Genomic DNA, 17,878 nt, shown 5'->3' on the forward strand with positions numbered 1-17,878 from the left:
CCTCCAGCCACCCGGAGGTAGCGTTCTCCTTTCTCACATCTCTGTGGCTTTCTGGTTCTCTTTATAAGACCTCCAGGAGTCAGATTAAAATGAAGAGCATGTTATGTTTTTGCTTTTTTTTTTTTCCCCCTGGGATGTATAACTCAATCTACCATAGTGGGGTGAGCAGATGGAAATAGAGCAGTGTATCATTGTGTGGTACACCAAGGGCAGTGGGAGTTTCCAAGGGGGAAAGTTGGTTTGTGAGCTGGAACTAGGCTGAAGAGGCCAGCCTGACTACATAAGGGGCCCTCATGCTGGGAGCTGGAGGCAGGAAGGCTGAAAGGAAGGGAGAAAGCAGGCTAAAAAGGATCTCAAATGAAGACAAGGGAGTCTGGACTTCATCAGCAAAAAGGGACCAATGCAAACCTTCAAGCAGTGGAATTACAGCCTGAGAAAGGCTCCTTAGAAAGTGAATCCATTAGGAACGCATTTGGCTGGGCTGACCACAATGGCTTAAACAACAGGAGCATATTTTCCTGTTTAACAAGATGGCAGTTGGTGGCTGTTGCTGTTGTTGGTTTAGCAGTTAGGTGACCTAAGGGTTCGTTCTGTGATTCTCTTGGCTTTTCCCTCATGATTGCAAAGTAGCTGCTGCAACTCCTGTCTCTATAGGAGACAAAAACGAGTGACTGTGGGGAGGGCTGGAGCAGTCGAGTTTTTCCCTCTTTATCAGGAAAACAAAGCCTTTCAAAGGCCCCATGCACGGCCTCTCCAGAGAAAATAAAAACCAGACTTCTGTTTCTATCTTAATTGGATCACATAATTTGATCACAAAGTATAACTATAATTTGATCACATTGCTATCATAACGGCTTCCCCACCTTCTTAGAAGGAGTTCCTAGTCCCCTTCTGAATTGTTGTGTTTTGTTTCGTGAACAACTGTGGGCAACTTAAGAAATTTCTCACCTTTACACCTCACGTGCTTGGCACAGTGGGGGCTCACCGTGATCATTCATTCATGTTTGCAAAAGTGAATTAACCTAGGACCAGAGTGCTGGTGAGTTCCCTGCCCTTATTACATCTCTCAAATAGCCTGACGTCGGATGCGTTGGCCAGAATTAGCTTTATTATACTGGCCCTGTTCCAGCATATTTCATAGCAGTCATTAAAAATATATTCCTGGGTTTGTACTTATAAAACTTTATTGTCTTCATCCATTTATTGACATACCTTGAAGCGTAAGTACTGAATGAAGTGTACTCGTAGCTCCGTTGCCACACTGACTTGTGGTAGTACAAATTACAGCCCATAAGAAGGTGAATCTCCAGGCAACTAGTTCAATGACTTTACCAGATGAATGTTTTTAGTGTTTTTTTTTTTTTTAATGTTTTTCAGGATGACTACAACAAAAGTCTTAGTTTAGGCAGGTAACCTTCTTTTACCCATAAATTTGCCTTATCTCAGCTGAGTGTACGCTATTAAACAGCAGGACGCTCTGAATTTTTGCTCCTGGACTTTGTGAGTCTTCTTTTCCCCTCTTCGGCATTGTTCCTTTTATAAGTTTCTGTGATGTAAAACCGGTCATTCTTCCTGGCCGTTATTGCAGGCGGAATTCTTCCTTACTATAAGCCCAGAGTTTTATAATTTGGGAGCAATGCATATTGCTGATGAAATTCTTACTCCCATTTTCCTATCTCAGTCAGGGAAGGCAGCCTTTCTTGTGGTGAATTCGTGCTGAGGTATTGGGATTTCACACCCTAAGATCACAAATGCTTTTTCTAGGACTCTAATGGACTGTTTCATGGCCTTTGTGTTTTGGTTTTATTTCTCAATGGATTTAACGTTTTTTCCAATTTGTGAGCTGAACTGTCACTCCTGATTATTTTCATTGATCAATTATTAAAATGCATCTTTCTGTATGTCTGGAGCTTTATGGATTGTTATTAGAGTACATAAGATTATTCATCCATTCAAATATGTGTATTACTCTCTGATATTGAATGGCCCCTGCAGAGTTAAGCCTCATTAAGGAACATTTTAACCTCATTTGCTTTCGAAATTGATTCCCCCAATATGGCAACTGCCCCACTGTTGTTGACTGTCTCCTTGCTGGAAAGGCCAGGAAACAGTGTACAGTGTAGATTTCTGAGAGAGAGGATGGAAGAAAGTGAAAATGACCTTTTTGAGATTTGGTTGTTTACACACAGATGTTGTAATCCAAATGTTGCCTCTGCTTGCCTTGGGGTGGTTGCCATAAAAGCCCCCAGGCACTAACTGCAGTCATGAGGGCTGGATAAGAAGTTCTTTCCTGCACAGTTTTCTGTCTTGTCTCTCTCACTTGAGCCTAGATGGATTTCTGCCTAGCGACAAAGCCATTGTGACTCACACCCGCAACACAGAATTCCAGGCTCCTCTGTGCACAGGGAAGGATGTTTCGGGTTAGATGGGATTAACTCACAATCAAACTGCGACACAAATATTTCTGTGTCTCTCAATGAATTGAGGAATCACGTACAGTTTCGTGAATGGGATTCTTCCGCCTGATGCGTGGAGCTGTGTTGTCACAGGCAGTCCTGGGAAGGCAAACTGGAAAATCCCCGTGCCTGGCTGTCTCTGAATGCACTTCTCCTTGTCTGCACTCTTTCAGGGCTCTCGGTGGAGACCCCTGACAATGAATCATCCCCTTCTCCACCGTGTTCACAGACCACACAGGCACAGACACAGCTCGGTGGGTGACCCTGGCTGATGGAACCATTTTAAGATTTTCAAAACCTCCTTTTGCAAAGAGCCCAGAGCTGGCATGTTTTAACTCTGGAGTGGCAGAGTTTTGTTTTGACAGTTGTAGTCAGATATTCATATTGCATGAAATAGTATTCACTAGACAGTGAGGAATAGGCATAAAATTCTCTAGATAGCTTGTAAAGACAGGTTTCAATGACCTCCATACTGATTTGTTGTGTCTGTTTTTTTCTTTGTCCAAGAAGGACAAGAAGGGAGAGTCATACACTTAAGACACTTAGCCCTCTGTTAGAAAACTTGGAAATGGGTCACTTTTAGACCAAGTAGAGGTCATTTCATGACATTCATCCTAAGATAGCAAAATATTGGTCTCCCTCATCCCCACCCAAACAAATCAAGGTAAATTAGCAGGTTCTTGCTATTTTTTTAAAATCTCTTCACTCTTCTGGGGCTGCAGAGTATGGACGCCAACATCACAAGTCTACAATTTGGGAAGAAAAGGAGGCAAGGAGGAAAGAACGAACATTTATTGAGCACCTATGGTGTACTCAATAAATACATACATCATTTATTTGCTCTGCTCACACTTCAGGGGTGATGATGCTATATTCACTTCACAATTGAACCAAGCCACGATGGTTTAGAAGATCTGGTACCATTCCCCTGATCATTCAGAGGCTACAGAGAGTCTAATCCACACCCTACACATGGTCTCTAAAAAGTAAAGTGTTTGGGTTAGTGATTTATTTCATTTGTATATTCCAACATACACATATGTACATGGCTATACCTTAAATAAGGACATTACATTAAGACAGTTTCTAAGTTGTGTCCCACAAATACTAAAGAAATCTACACACTCAAATTTTGAAAGTTTATTCATAGCCCTTAGCCTTCTAGATATTTCTTTGATTTCCAGCTCATTCAGTTCCTTCATGGGGCAGAAAGTGTCTACTTTGGGGTATAAATAGGGTCACCTCTGGCTGAGGGCTGTACCTACTTCCTCGGAGGAATAGACTCAAGAACAAAACTCTTCCCTGAATTTGCCTACTGGTGGTTTTTAGGGTATAGGAAGAGGGTGTGAGGGTAATATATAAAGGGTAATTTCAGGCTCTTTCAAGTACAAAGCTACCACAGTAGAGTGGGGCAAGAGTAGGAGAGACTTGAGTTCATGTTCAGGTTTTCTGCCCAGACTTGGTTCCTCTCTTTGACCCTGAGGCTCAGTCTGCCTTGCAGGTCTGTCTGGTGCTTGTGGCTATTCCCTCTGCCCACCCTACAGCAGATACGCAGACTACATCTGGGTTCAAACGACGTCCTTGGCTCTCAGCCAGGATACATGGATGCACTCAGTAACCAATTAGGCATAACAGTCAGGCCAGTGAGAACATCAGGTAATGTTAAGAGCAGACCTTTCCCCTGTCCTATTTTAGCTCCTACCTGCCTCTCTAGGCTGATCTTTGGAGGGACCCATTCAAGACTTGAAGTCATAAGGCATCTCCATACATCCTCCATTGACACATGAGCTCTTGAAGAAGTTCCGCCCAGGCAAAGGTAGCGCTTGGGGCAGCAGAGTTTGTATGTCAGAGAAGTGTGCAGTAAATACTCTTCATGTGAGCTTGATGCTGCCTGATGGAGCCCAGCCAGGGGTGCCATATGGCCGGGCTGCCGATGCTAATAACGACAGCTGCCTTAGGAATAAGAAGGTATCTGTGTGCCGCCGGGTGGGGGAGGGGAGCTTTAGCCACGTCATGGAACCCTTTGGGGAAAAATCAACAGAAACGGAGTCAAAATGTGGCTTAGCCCCTGCTTGAAAGCAGAAGTGGTATCTTTGCAGTGGAAACTGAGCTCGCTTTCTCTTTTCATAATTGTGACCATTCTGTTCTTTCTAAAAAAAAAAAGATGACGTGGGGTTGGTCTCCCATGCCTTTCATACTGGCTTTGGTGGGTGACACAGTTTGGAAGGCACATTGTCATGGGGAAGTCCTCGGAGGTGTACCTGATAGATGAGCAATGGAGGCTCTGCACTTGTGAATATGAGTAGGTGGATGGAAGTGGGGGGATGGGCTGCGGTTCAAAAGTCTTGGAGTTTCTGAGGACGTGGGTTTGGGACAGGCGCATGTCTTAAGGGGTGTTCAGGGCACAGGGCAATTACACTGTGGGCTCTTCTACACAGCTCAGAATATTCTCACAAAGCTGGAATCTGGATAAAATGAGCAGCCTGGATTAAGTGAGTAACCAGAGGCAGGCTGTCATAAAAAGCCCCATTCTACTCAGGAAATGTGGAGAGAGGAGGTGGGGGGTTTCTTGCCTGAGCGTCAGCTCCAGGCTCACCTGCATTGCCTTGGCAACGGGGTTGGCTGTAGAATGCATAGGCTCAGTTTCGTGAGTACCTCAGGTCTTTTTAAATACTTGCTGGCTTCTCCACCCACCCTGTGCTTTCCTGAGTCACTGCTGGGGCCTGGGAGATGTTCCCACAGTCTGGACCTGGGCATAGGCTCGGGGACTGAGACTTTGGACTTGGGGGTAGCCATGATATTTTGCTTTAGTTCCTGGACCATCAATTCAAGGGTCTAGATGGGTAAAAGGCAATTGAGAAGTCTGACTTACAGTTTTCCCTGGGTACCGTTTAGTGATGCCCCTTGGACAATCTCTCTGTCCCTGGTTTCCTCCTCTCTGAATGTGAGCACTGGAGTACATGGTCACAGAGGGTTCTTCCAGCTCTAGCATTTTGAGCCCCGTGACTGGGTTTCTCCTTGGTTAACCACAGCCAGTTTAAGAGCCGTGCTGCACCTGGCCCACTTCTTATTGCCAAGAACTTGCAGAATCAACCAAGCCATCCCCTCAGTGCCAGCTAACTGGAGTAGAAAGCCAGGACTCAAACCAAATTTGGTGCCAGAAATTTGGATAAATTGAACTGAGTGTGCAGCTCCCAAATTACATTAAAAAAAACAAAACAAAACAACCCTCAATTTAGAAACCAAGAACCAAATGTGTATTTTTAAGAATAAAAACAAGCCGCTCTAGATAGCACCAGAATGACTTCTTTACATTTTTGAACACTATTTAATTTGCACACCAAAATATCCTCTGGACTGAATCAAACAGATAATTCCATCAGTTTTGGTCTGTGATTAAAAACAGATAAAGAAGGAAGCAAGCATACAGATTAAAAAAAAATGTCCTCAGCATTTAGAATGAGATTCTCTATGGAAAAAATGAGAAAAAGGAGTTTTAATACATTTTAGTGGAGTGAAGCTTCTAAAACCAATTGGGAAAATCTTGGTAACCTCTACTCTCTCAATTTCCATGGATCTATTCTGGGTTTGCCAGTCACCATTAGGTCACAATTCCCAGTCACAACCACAATTCCTTCCTTATACCTTCTCAGCTCCTATCAGCAGGTCATTTATTCTTGGAGGACTTTCGATGACTATCAACCACATAATGAACGCACACATCAGGAGTTACTGGGCTTGTCTGAGGAATTTGGTTTTTGGAAGCTCAGCTGACCTTTGGCCTGAAAGCTGGGCCATGTAACATTCAGGGCAGTAGGGGAGGACCAGCCAGTGGTGATGGTGCGTATAGTTTAAATCTCATATGCAACACAATCAGAAGCATTTTACAGAAAGGGAAGGATTTATGACCCAATCTGTTCCTAATAAATGACATGGCATTGGTACTACTGGAAATGGATGGATCACTGGAGAAAAAATGACAGAGTAGCTTAGTGCTGAGTTGGAATCTGAATAATTTGTTTGGGTGGTGCTTCTTTCGTGTCTGAGTTTCTTTGTTGGAGTGTTTTTTCTGGCTGTGCTTTTCTTGGACCTTCTTCTCTTCTCCAGACTGTCCCTATAGGAGCATTTGATCTTGGGTTTGGTAGTCTCCTTAGCTAGATGGGAAGTTCTTTGACAGCAAATGTCACCTTCTATCTTATATCGCATCACAGTGCCCGGCTCAGAGGTTGGCATGTAGCCTCAGTCAAAAGAGAGGTGGATATAATTGCTGGGCTTGGTCCCCAAAGTGGCCTGCTCTTTCCTAGGAAGACTTCTTTGACCAACCCCAAGTCTGAGTAGAGCCCTGTCATGGTCAGTTTCATGTGTCAACTTGGCCAAGTGGTGGTACCTGTTTGTCTGGTTGGGCAAGTGCTGGCCTGTCTGTTGCAATGAGGACATTTCATAGAATTAAATCATAATCATGTCAGCTGCATCCACAGCTGATTCCATTTGTAATCAGCCAAAGGGGAGTGTCTCCTGTAATAAGTGATGCTTAATCTAATCACTGGAAGCCTTTTAAGGAGGATTCAGAAGAGACAGGCTTCCTTCTTGCCTCAGTTGGTGAGCCTCTCCTGTGGAGTTTGTCCAGACCCTCCATCGGAATTGTCAGCTTCACAGCCTGCCTTGCAGATTTTGAAGTCTGCGTTCCTGCAGTCACGTGAGGCACTTTTATAAATTTTATATTTGCGAGTGTTCCCTGTTGATTCTGTTTCTCTAGAGAACCCTAACTAATACAAGCCCTTTCCCCACTTACACTACTAAATGCTGGTGACTCTTGACTGCTTCGTCTTCCCCACTTGACTGAACTTGGAACAGAAAGAGCTGAGTCTGATTGTACACTGCTACGTTCTCAGGGCCTGTCATGGGTCATGACAGAGAGAAGTGCTCTGAGTATTTGGGCTCTTCAAATAGTTCAGCCATGGGTTTGAGATACTTTGAGTGATGGAATCACTTGTTTATTGGTTCCATTTTAAAGATGTTAACGTCTCCATGGTTCATTATTAATAATGATAGATCACATTTATTTTGCTCTAAATTGTGGAACAAAAATTGTCCATCAACATCATATGTGAACAAGTCTTTAAGATAAAGGTTTTTTATTTTTTCCTATCAAAGTTATACATGCACATGGTTTAAAAAGTTCAATTATTCTCCAAGGTTTGGCAGGAAAAGTATCCGTCCCCATTCACTGGAAAATTCCCAGGTTTCAGAAGCAGCCATTTTCAAGTCTTTTACTGAATCTTTGGTTACTTACCCCTGTATGTTCACATATTATTACTTAATTTATCTGGACTTCTGACTCTATAAAATGAGGATTTGGTTGCCTTTTATTCCCTTGCCTCCAAGAGACACACACTCACCACCACCGCCACCATGTCCTGTTTCTCCCATTCTCATAAAACGGTTTCATTATAATTTTGAGTGATATGAGTCTCCTTTTGCATTTTATGGTTATGTACACATTCTACACAATTGAGCCATGTAATACAAAATGATTATTTTCCTTTGCTGCACAATTTTTCATTTACTGGAGTTCATAATTAGCTTGGGTTGAGTGTATGTATACTTAATTTTCTATTAGTAAGTCAACCTCAGAGTTCTCTCCAGTTGCAAATCCCTCAATACTTTCAAACACATCAGATATTCCATTTCACCTTTAAAAAAATCTCCTTCCTTGGTCTCACTTTGTATGGAGAGGAATAATGATAATTATTAGCTTTTTTTTTTCTGAGGGCTCCAGGTAGCCAAACCAGTTTTTAATGCCTGCAAATCTACATTTCTGTATAACAGTTAGTCTAAATTCAGATGTTATTCTGTTACTTTTGAGATATATAGATTTGTTTACCAGCTCTAAAAGCTCTTAGAAATGTTCAGTTAAGACTTATCTGCAAAATACTTGCAAAGAAAAGTAAGTCGTACAATCTGTAAGCATAAAAGCAGAGTATCTTGCCTGTTTCACTTTCCTACCATCCCGTATATACCCTGTGTTTTCATTTTAAATAAATCAGAGTTAAACTGGGAATTAGAATCCTTTTATATATGTAGCATCATGTTTAGGGTACCTGCTACTACAGTTAGGGACTGCCATTCTGGCATAAGGTTTGGTTTTAGAAAGTGAAATTTCTTTTACCTGTACCCTAAGTGCTATTTTCTATCTAAAAATATATGAGATCAACCTGGGGACCACAGAATTCAATATCTTCCCGTCAACCTCTTCACATAAAGCTTAGATGCATTTTGGATTAGAATTTCAGGAGGCAAAGCAGCATCCTTGGTGAGCCTAAACACAGTGGAATTCTCAAGACCAGAATCCCAGGCAGTGACAAGCAGGAAACCTGTGTCAATCAGGCTTGTCTTTGATATCCATCTCGTTCTTTCTCTTCATTCCCAAAGCCCCCCCCCTGCCAGTAGGAAGACAGAGGCATCCTTCTTGCCTCTGAATTAGTCAGGTCATCATCTGGCTTCACTTCCACGCTGTCCCTATTTTCCACTCCACTTCTTCCCTCTCTCTTCTTTCTCCCCCAGTCCCCCTTCCCTTTCCTTCCCTCTCTTATACATAACATGATGTGGATATGAGGACAGCATTATAATCCTGGGTTCAAATCCCATCTTGGCTGCCTGTGGGACCTTAAGAAGTTTAAACAAGCTCTAACCATTTCCTTATCTGTAATACAGGGATATTAAGACCATGTAGTGGCTATTAGAATTAAATGAAATTGTGCATGAGAAGTGCAGGGGTTGGGACATACTAATCACAGAATAAATGTGTAATAATAATAATGATGATGATGTCTAAAACTTTCACCCCTGTAATTCAGCGCTGCTTAAAAGAGGTAATGCCATTCAAGGAAATTTTGGCAATTTTAACTATGAATCCATCTTTCAGGTCTTTGAAAAATATGAATGAAATGAAATCTTGGTTTGGTTTGGAGACTATCTTGATCCAGTCTTATTCGGTCTAAATTATTTTAGTAAATATATAGAATTCGTTTAGGTTCATAACTTTTTTTTTTAAACTTTTGCGTATACTGTGGGTCTATAAGAAATGCAATACTGGAGTTTGCTTTGGGCTTTTTATTTTGCTGTTTTAATTAGTAGAGTCTTACATTCAAAGCCTGGGCATCTCAAAGCCGTATGGAAATCCCAGCTGTCTGTCTGGTCTAGTACAGAATATCTGAGGACTACAAAGTAAGATCTCTGGTTCCTCGATCAGGATGCTTGTCTAGGTATAAGCAGACAGGAATGCCATTAGTTAGCTGGAAAAAAACAGTTCATGGCCCATTGCAAAAGAGGCTCTTAATGCAGTTTCTCTTTTGCAGAATCGCTTCTAGTGCCTCCCTGCCCACGCGAGTGGCTGCAGGCACAAGAGTGCAAGGAGATGTGAAGGAAATGTTTCACTGGTTTTTATCCACAGCAGCATGTGTCAGGTGAGCTTCTCAGCTGCTGTGCACTGTCGGAGGTCCCTGGCCCAGGCGCTAGGTGGGCTTATATCTCAATGAAGCACTCAAGGCCATTCAGGGCGCTTGATTAGAGAAAGGCGAGTGGTTGTCATGGCAACCTCCTTTTGATTCATTCATGGAACGGTATTAAGAAAGAACCAGAAATAATGGTTGAACATTTAGCTAGTTCTGGAAATTAGGGGACTTACAAGAAAAGGGAACAAGGAGGAGAATATATGCAACCAGCTTAGCTGGTGTCTGCATTTTCTTTTCTGGGTTTGAACTGAAGAGATATTTTGGCTCAGAGCATATTTTAATGTCCCTGTTCTCTCTATGATGTCACAAATTGCCACAGTTGCTATGACAGTTTGCAGAGAATATTCCTTGTAAGCTCTTTTCTGTGTAAAATCCAGAATTTTACTCAGAAGATTTCAATGGCCTCAGCTGGGTGCAGTGGCCAACATGTTCTGTGCCTACATTTTACTTATTCATGCATTCAATGAATATTTATTATGTACCTGCCATGTGCCAGGTACTGTGCCCGCAAGAAGCTTATGATTAAATATTTGTTGTTGAATGCAGTTCTGGCATCATGTGCCCCCAGAGCAGACAGAAAGGGTGAATGGTTACCTGTGAATACTAAAGAACACTTGTGAGGGAGGCAGCCTCCAATCTGGAACCTTCTGAGGTCTCTGTGACTCTATCCTGACAGTCCCACCCAAGCCCTATTATTCTTCCATGAAACACATCTCACGCCACCCCTATTCTAGAGCCAGGGCTTTTGCTTTGGGCAGGGTCTTTACCAGGTCTTCCTGGCTCTCATCTTCATCTAATTCGTTCTGTATAATCTGGAACAACAACTTTTCTTCAAACATTTCCCCCCTAAGAATCTATAATAGCTCAAATTCAAACCACTCAGCAGGATTTTGGAAGTCCATTTTATATCTGGCTGCAGCTAACACATCTGACTTTATTCTCCTTTTTTTGGCTGCGTCTTCTGAAAGGTTGATGTCTAGAATCCACCATGCTCATTCTTACTTCCCAGCTTGGATAATATAGTCCTGTTTGCTTAGGATGCCCTTTCTTTCTTCCCTTTATCCACCTGTGTCATTGATGCTGCCTCCCTCCAAACTCCTATTCATCCTTCAAGGCCCAGATGAGCCTCCCCCTTATGGCAGAGATTGCTAAATATTCTCCAACACTCCTTCGCTCCTCTTCTACAGTAAAAGAATTTCAGCTAGAACTATGGCTACCTAGAGCAAAGACCATATGTCCCAATTTCTCTCATAGTGAAGTTTGATCAGATGAACAAGTTCTCACCTATGGGTTTGTGCAACTTCTTAAAGAGAAGGCCATGCTCTTTCCTTGTCCCCTTCTACCGGTTGGGATGTAGACACGGTGATGATCTATTTCAGACTGTGTGGATGTACACTAAAATTGCAGAACCACAAAGAGGGATGCCGTCCTGATCCCTAACACCATGAAGTGGTCATATGAGCTCCTGTTATATCAGTCTTGAATGCTTACAACATGGGAAGGAAGTGTGTCTTGCTTAAGATTTTTAAAATTTGACTCTCTATTATTGAAGGAGAACTATACACCTCCTTCGGGAGTCTTCTTTGCTATTCCCTTCTTTCAACTCTCACCATGACCACAAAATCTGGTGCTTATTCATTTTCACCTTATTTCCTTGCTCATTTTCTCTTATGAGCCAGGTTGTAGTTCCTTACTTTTGTGAGGACAGGGACCATAATGTCTACCTGCACACACTTTGGCACAGTGGAAAGAGCACTGAGCTAGGAGTTAGATCTGAGCTCTAACTTTTCCTGATAGTAAGGGTATGTGTGTGGATGCACCTCTTACTTGTTCTGAGCCTGCTTTTCAGCCACCTAAGAGGAACAAAATTTGTATCTCAAATGATGTAGGAGAGGTGAAAATATTTTTTAAATCACAAAACAATCTACAACACGAAGGAGGTAGTTTTGTTTTGCTCTAATATCTATTACCCTGCTGTGTACACAGTTACTGCCTCAAGTGATAATGGGATTTAAGACCAATGCCACCAATTACGCCCATGGCCAGCTGCTCACTAATTCCCAGTTGTCAATGGTAAAAATGACATATTAGTTGATTACCAATTATTCAAATAATTATGTGAAACTTCATAACAGGAATAATTTTAAAAATACCTGGTAAACCTTAGCCAGATGGAGCAAGTTGAATTATCTCAGCATCTGTCCCCTGGATAAGGAATCAAAATTAGAAACCTATCCTTTCCTGTGTAATATCTTTTTGGCGAGTTACTGACATAATGTTGTAGAGTACTGTGCATGGGGGTAGATCTACACGAGAAGACACACACATGTATGTGTGGGTATCTACTAAATATCTTTAGCATTTCTCCTCCACAGAAAGCCAAGATACACTTTTTTTGCATCTGTCAAAGAGTTAAGAGAAGTACTCAGCTTTCAAGTTCCTTCCACAGTGGTTACCCCTAGTGAATTAGAGTTTTAAATGGACTTTCACAATAATTAGATATTTAATTAACCCCTCTGCTTTGATCAGAGCCCTGTTTCTCATTACCTCTCCCTATGCCTGTTTCTGAGTCAAGAGCTATTTTTGGGTCTTCTCTTTCCAACTCTAATGTACTACTTATGCCTAATTTAGCCAGGAACAGCTATAAAGAAAGCAACTCTCCCGCTCAATAGCCTCCAATAGCTCTCCATGGACCACCAGATTAAGTACCAACTCCTTAGCTTGGATTTCAGGTCCTTTACCACTTGGTCCCAAGACCACCCTTTTAATTAATCTCATTTTCTCATGCTTGAACTTTATAACTCAGCTGTTCCTCAATAGACCCTTGTTCTTCTGCCTTGGACCTTTGTTTCTGCTGCTTCCTCTGCCTCAATGCTTGGCAGAAAGCCCATCATTCTAGAAAGGTTTTCCTACTGGCTCCTTCTAATCCAGTACCTTTACCTCCAGTCACCGGGGGTTGTAACTTCTGAACTTGCATAGAAATATACACCTTTCCTGTAATCCTATTCCGTATCATGGTTATTGTGCATTCATCTTATTACCTGTGTTTGGATTATCAATTCTGGAAGAAGGAAATATTTTTTACCCCCCTTTTTATCCTTCCTAACTTAAAATAGCCCCTTAATAATAACAACCACCTTTTCCAAGTTCTGATTTTGGGTCAAGTGCTCTGTCAATTCAGATAGCCTCTGATTCTTACATCTCCCAGGCTGGATTAGGAAACATAATCCCAGAACATTTGATTGACTTCCTAGATGGCCAAGAAGTTGACATTGGATTGTACTCTTTGAGGGACTGAGCACACTGATCCCACACTTGGCACGAGCAGATTTCTGCTATACCTACCTACCTATCATGCCCACCACTTGGATCTCCATTTCCAGTGGGAGACACAGATTAATGTGTTTATGAAATCTCTGACTGGGCATAAGGACTGATCCTCGGGAATTATCCATGACTTGTGGTATTTTTTATCAGTTCTGGCATATGGATGATAGTTTGCCAAGTTATCCACTATCACCCCGGAGTCAGGACCTGCTCACCCATTAGTGTCCCAGAGTATTTACTTTCTGTCCCCCTATTGGTCATCTTGCCCAGGTGCTCTATCTGCTTATAAAGCTTCTTCAACAGGTTGTGTTTGGCCTCTCCCTGGACCTCCCTTCATCCTTTGGAGTGAAGCTTTCATCCTCACTCTAGGAAAGAGAGAAGATGCTAAACATCCCTACCCACCACCCCATGGTGAGAACTTCACAAAGCCACCAGAAAGGAGTAAGATGGGCTTGGCTCTGGGCTGCTGGCTCATGGAACATCTATGCCAATGCCCTTGTAGGAGAGGTGGTGGGGGAACTAGTGAAGACAACTGAGAAGCACACACAGGCCAGGTGGGGCTTCCCAATAGACAAAGGTGTGGAGATGTTGAATGAGGAAATGATGCATTGGAGACTGAATGACTGATAGCCACACGTCCTTGCTTCTTGCCACCACTACCTTCTACCCCGTTTCAAGATAAAAATGTGCCTTCTTTGGACTAAGGAGAATAGGAATATTGAGATTGCCAACTGGAGTGACTTGTCTCTCCGCGTCTTATGGCCCAGCTGTATCATGTACATGTCCCGCCCACCCATGTATCCGCTCCTCTACCCAACTGTCTGTTAATTGGAGAGTGACCACAATGGGCCTTGGATACCCCATGTGCCCCTGAGTCAGCTCTTACTGTGTCTGTGTTTTTCCAAATTATGTGGTGGTGGTGAGTCACTCAGTGCTGGTTGTGATCCAGCTGAGTCAAGGACTCCTGTAGTGGCATGTTGTGGTCTTCTCAGGAGTCTTCTGGAGCTGATGCAGAACAGGTGAGAACTTTCCACTTTGGGTCATCTTTAGATTGGACTTAGCTCAATGTCATAAAAGAGGATGGTTTTAGAATTCAGTTTTCACAGAATGTGATATTGGCATTTGCCTTGGCTAACCATCTCATGGATGCTTCTCTCCCTCCCAGGTCCTATGCCTCTCCTTGCTTTTTCAGCCTCTATTTTCCTTTTTGGTTGACTCTCCCATCCTTCCATATGTTCTATGCCTCCACTCTGCCACCCTTCAGCAACTTTCTCCTCTCCAACTTTCCCACCCTCATTTCTACTGCTCCTGTTTTTCTGTGTTCCTCACCTATACTTCAGTCTTCCTATGTGCTCCTCTGCTCCCTGCACAGTGTGTCAAGCCCAGGTTGAACCTGGGGGACCCTAAAAGAGTACGTACAGCTTCGGCCCTGAAGGAGCTACAAACTATTGGAGAAAAAAATAGTGCTATATGAAACATGTGAAAGTTGGAACAAACAGGGATTTTATTTCTTCTTCCCTCTAAAGTAAAATATTTTAGAATTAAAATATGGAAAGAAAGGCTCTGGCATTCAGCAGCATCATTTCCTGGGATCCTGGGTTGGTTTTCTCTTACCATAGAGACTGGGCTCAAATGTCCATCGTACTTTCTTTTACCTAAAATAAATTTTAATACAATATGTGATCATCATAGAGAATCTTGAAAGGCTAGGAAACATGTTGAAGAAAGTGAAAGTCAGCCATAACTACAGGTCAAAGAGATAGCCACTAATATTTTGATAGATTGTTCCCAGTCTTTTCACTCTTATGTATGTTCTTTTACTTACATTATTGGTAATATACTATGTATGCAATTCTATTTTCTGCTTTTCCACTTAATATTATTTTGTGAGCAACTTCTCCTATCATTGAAACAGTATTTGCAAATGTCATGTAGTAAACTTCAAAGCACCGTGATTCATTTAACCGTTCTATTGTTGAATGCTTAGGTTGTTCTAAGTTTGTAACATTATGAATAACGCTACAAGGAATTTGTCAATGTACAATTCTTTGTGTTAAATACTAATTATTTCTTTGGGAAGGATTCCTAGAAAGGAAATTACTAAATGAGATGTGAACTTTAAAGACACTTGATTGCTTCCTCAAAAGGCTGAATCTCTACGTAATTCCATCCTCAATGTGTGAGGATATCTGTGCCAATAAAAGAGACTACTTGCCAACATAAGTACTATAATCCTTTAAAACATTTGCTAATTTGCAAGGGGAAAACACAACTCTCTATAATATTAATTCCTAGCCTTTTGACTACAGTGAGGATCTTCCAAATTTCTTCTTTTAGCTATCTATATCTCCTCTTTTATGAAATGTCATTTATATCTTTTATCTTTATTTTGGGGTTTTAATTAATTCATGTGTCAATGAGTGAGTAAATTGTTATTCACTCATAAATAATTATTAATTCATGAATAATTATTACTTTCCTTCTATATGCTAGGCACTGTTCTAGATAGATGCTGGGACTACTGCAGTGAACAAAATGCACAGACGTAGCTGCCTTCTGGTGTGGTGGTGAGAGAAGGACAGATACATAGATAAATATTGCAGAGAAAAGTAGAGCAAGGAAAGGCAAAGAGAGAACTGGGGAGCTCAGTTTAAAATCGGTTGGCTAGATAAGTCCTCAATGAGATGAGGACTTCATGAAGATCAGAGGGAAATGTACAATGAGCCATGCATGTAGCTGGAGAAAATGTACAATGAACCATGCAAGTAGCTGGAGAAACTGTTCCAGCCAGAAGGAACAGCAAGTGCAAAATCTTAAGGCAGAAATCTGTCTGGCACGTTACATGTTAGAGGAGGAACAATGAGGCTGGGGTATTTGGAGCCGAGTCAGAAAGGAGGAAGGTAGTTGAAGATGAGGTCAGCAAGGCAAAGGGAGTTAGAATCTGAGGATCTTTTCAGCTTACTGAGACAACTTTGGCTTTTTACTCAAAGTGAGATGGAAAGCATTTGGAGGTGTGTTTGTTAGCTATTACTGCCAGACACTGCATAACAAAAATCTTCAAATTTTTAATGATTTAGTAGATCAAACTTTATGACTTGCTCATGGTTTTGTGCTTCAGGCTATAGGTTGTGTTCTTGACTGTTCCATTTGCCTCTTCTTTCTGAGATCATTGACTATCAGAACTTGTTTTTATTATGGCTGAGAGCAAAAGGGGAAGAGGGAAAGCCAAGCCAGCAAACATGTTTGAAGTTAAATTCCCATCATGTCTGCTCACATGCCATTGACCAAATTGAGCCCCTTGACCAAACCCAATACTAATGGGGTCAGGAAGTAATACAACTTATTTTTGTATTACCTGTTTTTGAGCAGAGTGAACTCATTTAAACCACTAGTGGTTTAAACTATGATTACTCAGTAGTCTTTCCTCAGAGGCAATAAATAGCCTGAAGTACTTGTTCTTAAATATATTAAAACATTTTTAATGGCATAAACTATCCTGCCAAAATTAACATCCCTTAACACCATTCCTTATTTATAAAAGTAGAACTCTGGGAAGGGGAGAGGGGAGGGAATCATTGTAATTATGAATTTTGGCCTAGTGGGAAGTGCTGTCAAAAGAAAATGCTTTTACACTTAAAACCATTACAATAATTAGAGGCCCTTGCATCTCAGGTGAATATTTGGTTTATGCGGCAGGATTGCTGATTTGCTCTTTGTGCCTATTCAGTTAGTAAGGAAGTTTATCAACTGACATAATGTTTGACTGAAAGTAACAAAACTCAACCATCAGAGGCCTAAGCGAATAAGGAATTTATTTGTTTTAGGAAAAAAAAATTGGGGAGAGACACTTTGGAGTCCATGATGTCATCAATATCCCAAGGTCTCTCTCCTACCACTCTGCTGTCCTTGCCTCTCGACTCTCATCCTCATGATGAGGACAGCTGCTCTAGACATTATTGCATCCAAATTTCAAGCATGATAAAGGGAAAAGGACCAAAAGGTTCAAGGTCAGTCTGTGGCCTTTAAAAGATTTCCCAGAATCTTTTCCATTCCCTGCAGTTATACTTAGAGTAAGCAAGAGGGGGTCGTGGATGGCTCTTGGATGGTCAATTCAGTGTCCACAACAGGAACAGAGGAGAAGTAGAGAGAGGTGATAGGGTTGAGAAGAGGGAACATGCGTGAAACAGTGACATTTTCATTGTTTGGCATGGCAAAGATGACTGATCTCCTAGGGACCAGTTGGGTGCCAAAACTGGTAATCTGGTTTGAAATTTCTTTCTTGGTGAAGAACTGAGCAGGACCGATCTTGCTACTGAACCATATCAGGAGTTGTTCAACATCATATTTCCTTTTTATCTCTGATCTTCAAAATTGCCCTGGTCCTGAATGAGCTATGAAAGTTAAGGAAACCTGTGACCATATTTTGTCCTAAGAAATATTTGGGAGGGTAGAATAGTCCTCCCCCCAAGAGTGGTGCTGGCAATGGATGATAATGATGCCCATCAAAGTTGTGATCTCAGGAAGGTCATGGGCAGCAGAGAGAATGTTGGGAGACCAGTATGGGAAGACCAGAATGGAAGA

General features: G+C 41.8%; 1 long non-coding RNA gene across 3 annotated transcripts in view; it reads left to right on the plus strand.

The window, feature by feature from the left end:
* The first annotated feature begins 3,402 nt into the window (after positions 1-3,402).
* Positions 3,403-17,878, plus strand: part of LOC143669726 (uncharacterized) — a 28,965-nt gene continuing 14,489 nt past the window's right edge. The window contains exons 1-2 of one of the 3 annotated variants that reach the window (XR_013169018.1): positions 3,403-3,455; positions 4,152-4,424. This is a non-coding gene — a long non-coding RNA (uncharacterized LOC143669726). Of the gene's footprint in view, positions 3,456-4,151; positions 4,425-6,105; positions 6,297-14,207; positions 14,317-17,878 lie in introns of those variants that run through there. The other 2 variants (XR_013169017.1, XR_013169019.1) reach the window with 2 other exon arrangements.

This window comes from Tamandua tetradactyla, chromosome 26, assembly GCF_023851605.1.
Source record: "Tamandua tetradactyla isolate mTamTet1 chromosome 26, mTamTet1.pri, whole genome shotgun sequence".
Lineage (NCBI taxonomy): Eukaryota > Metazoa > Chordata > Mammalia > Pilosa > Myrmecophagidae > Tamandua > Tamandua tetradactyla.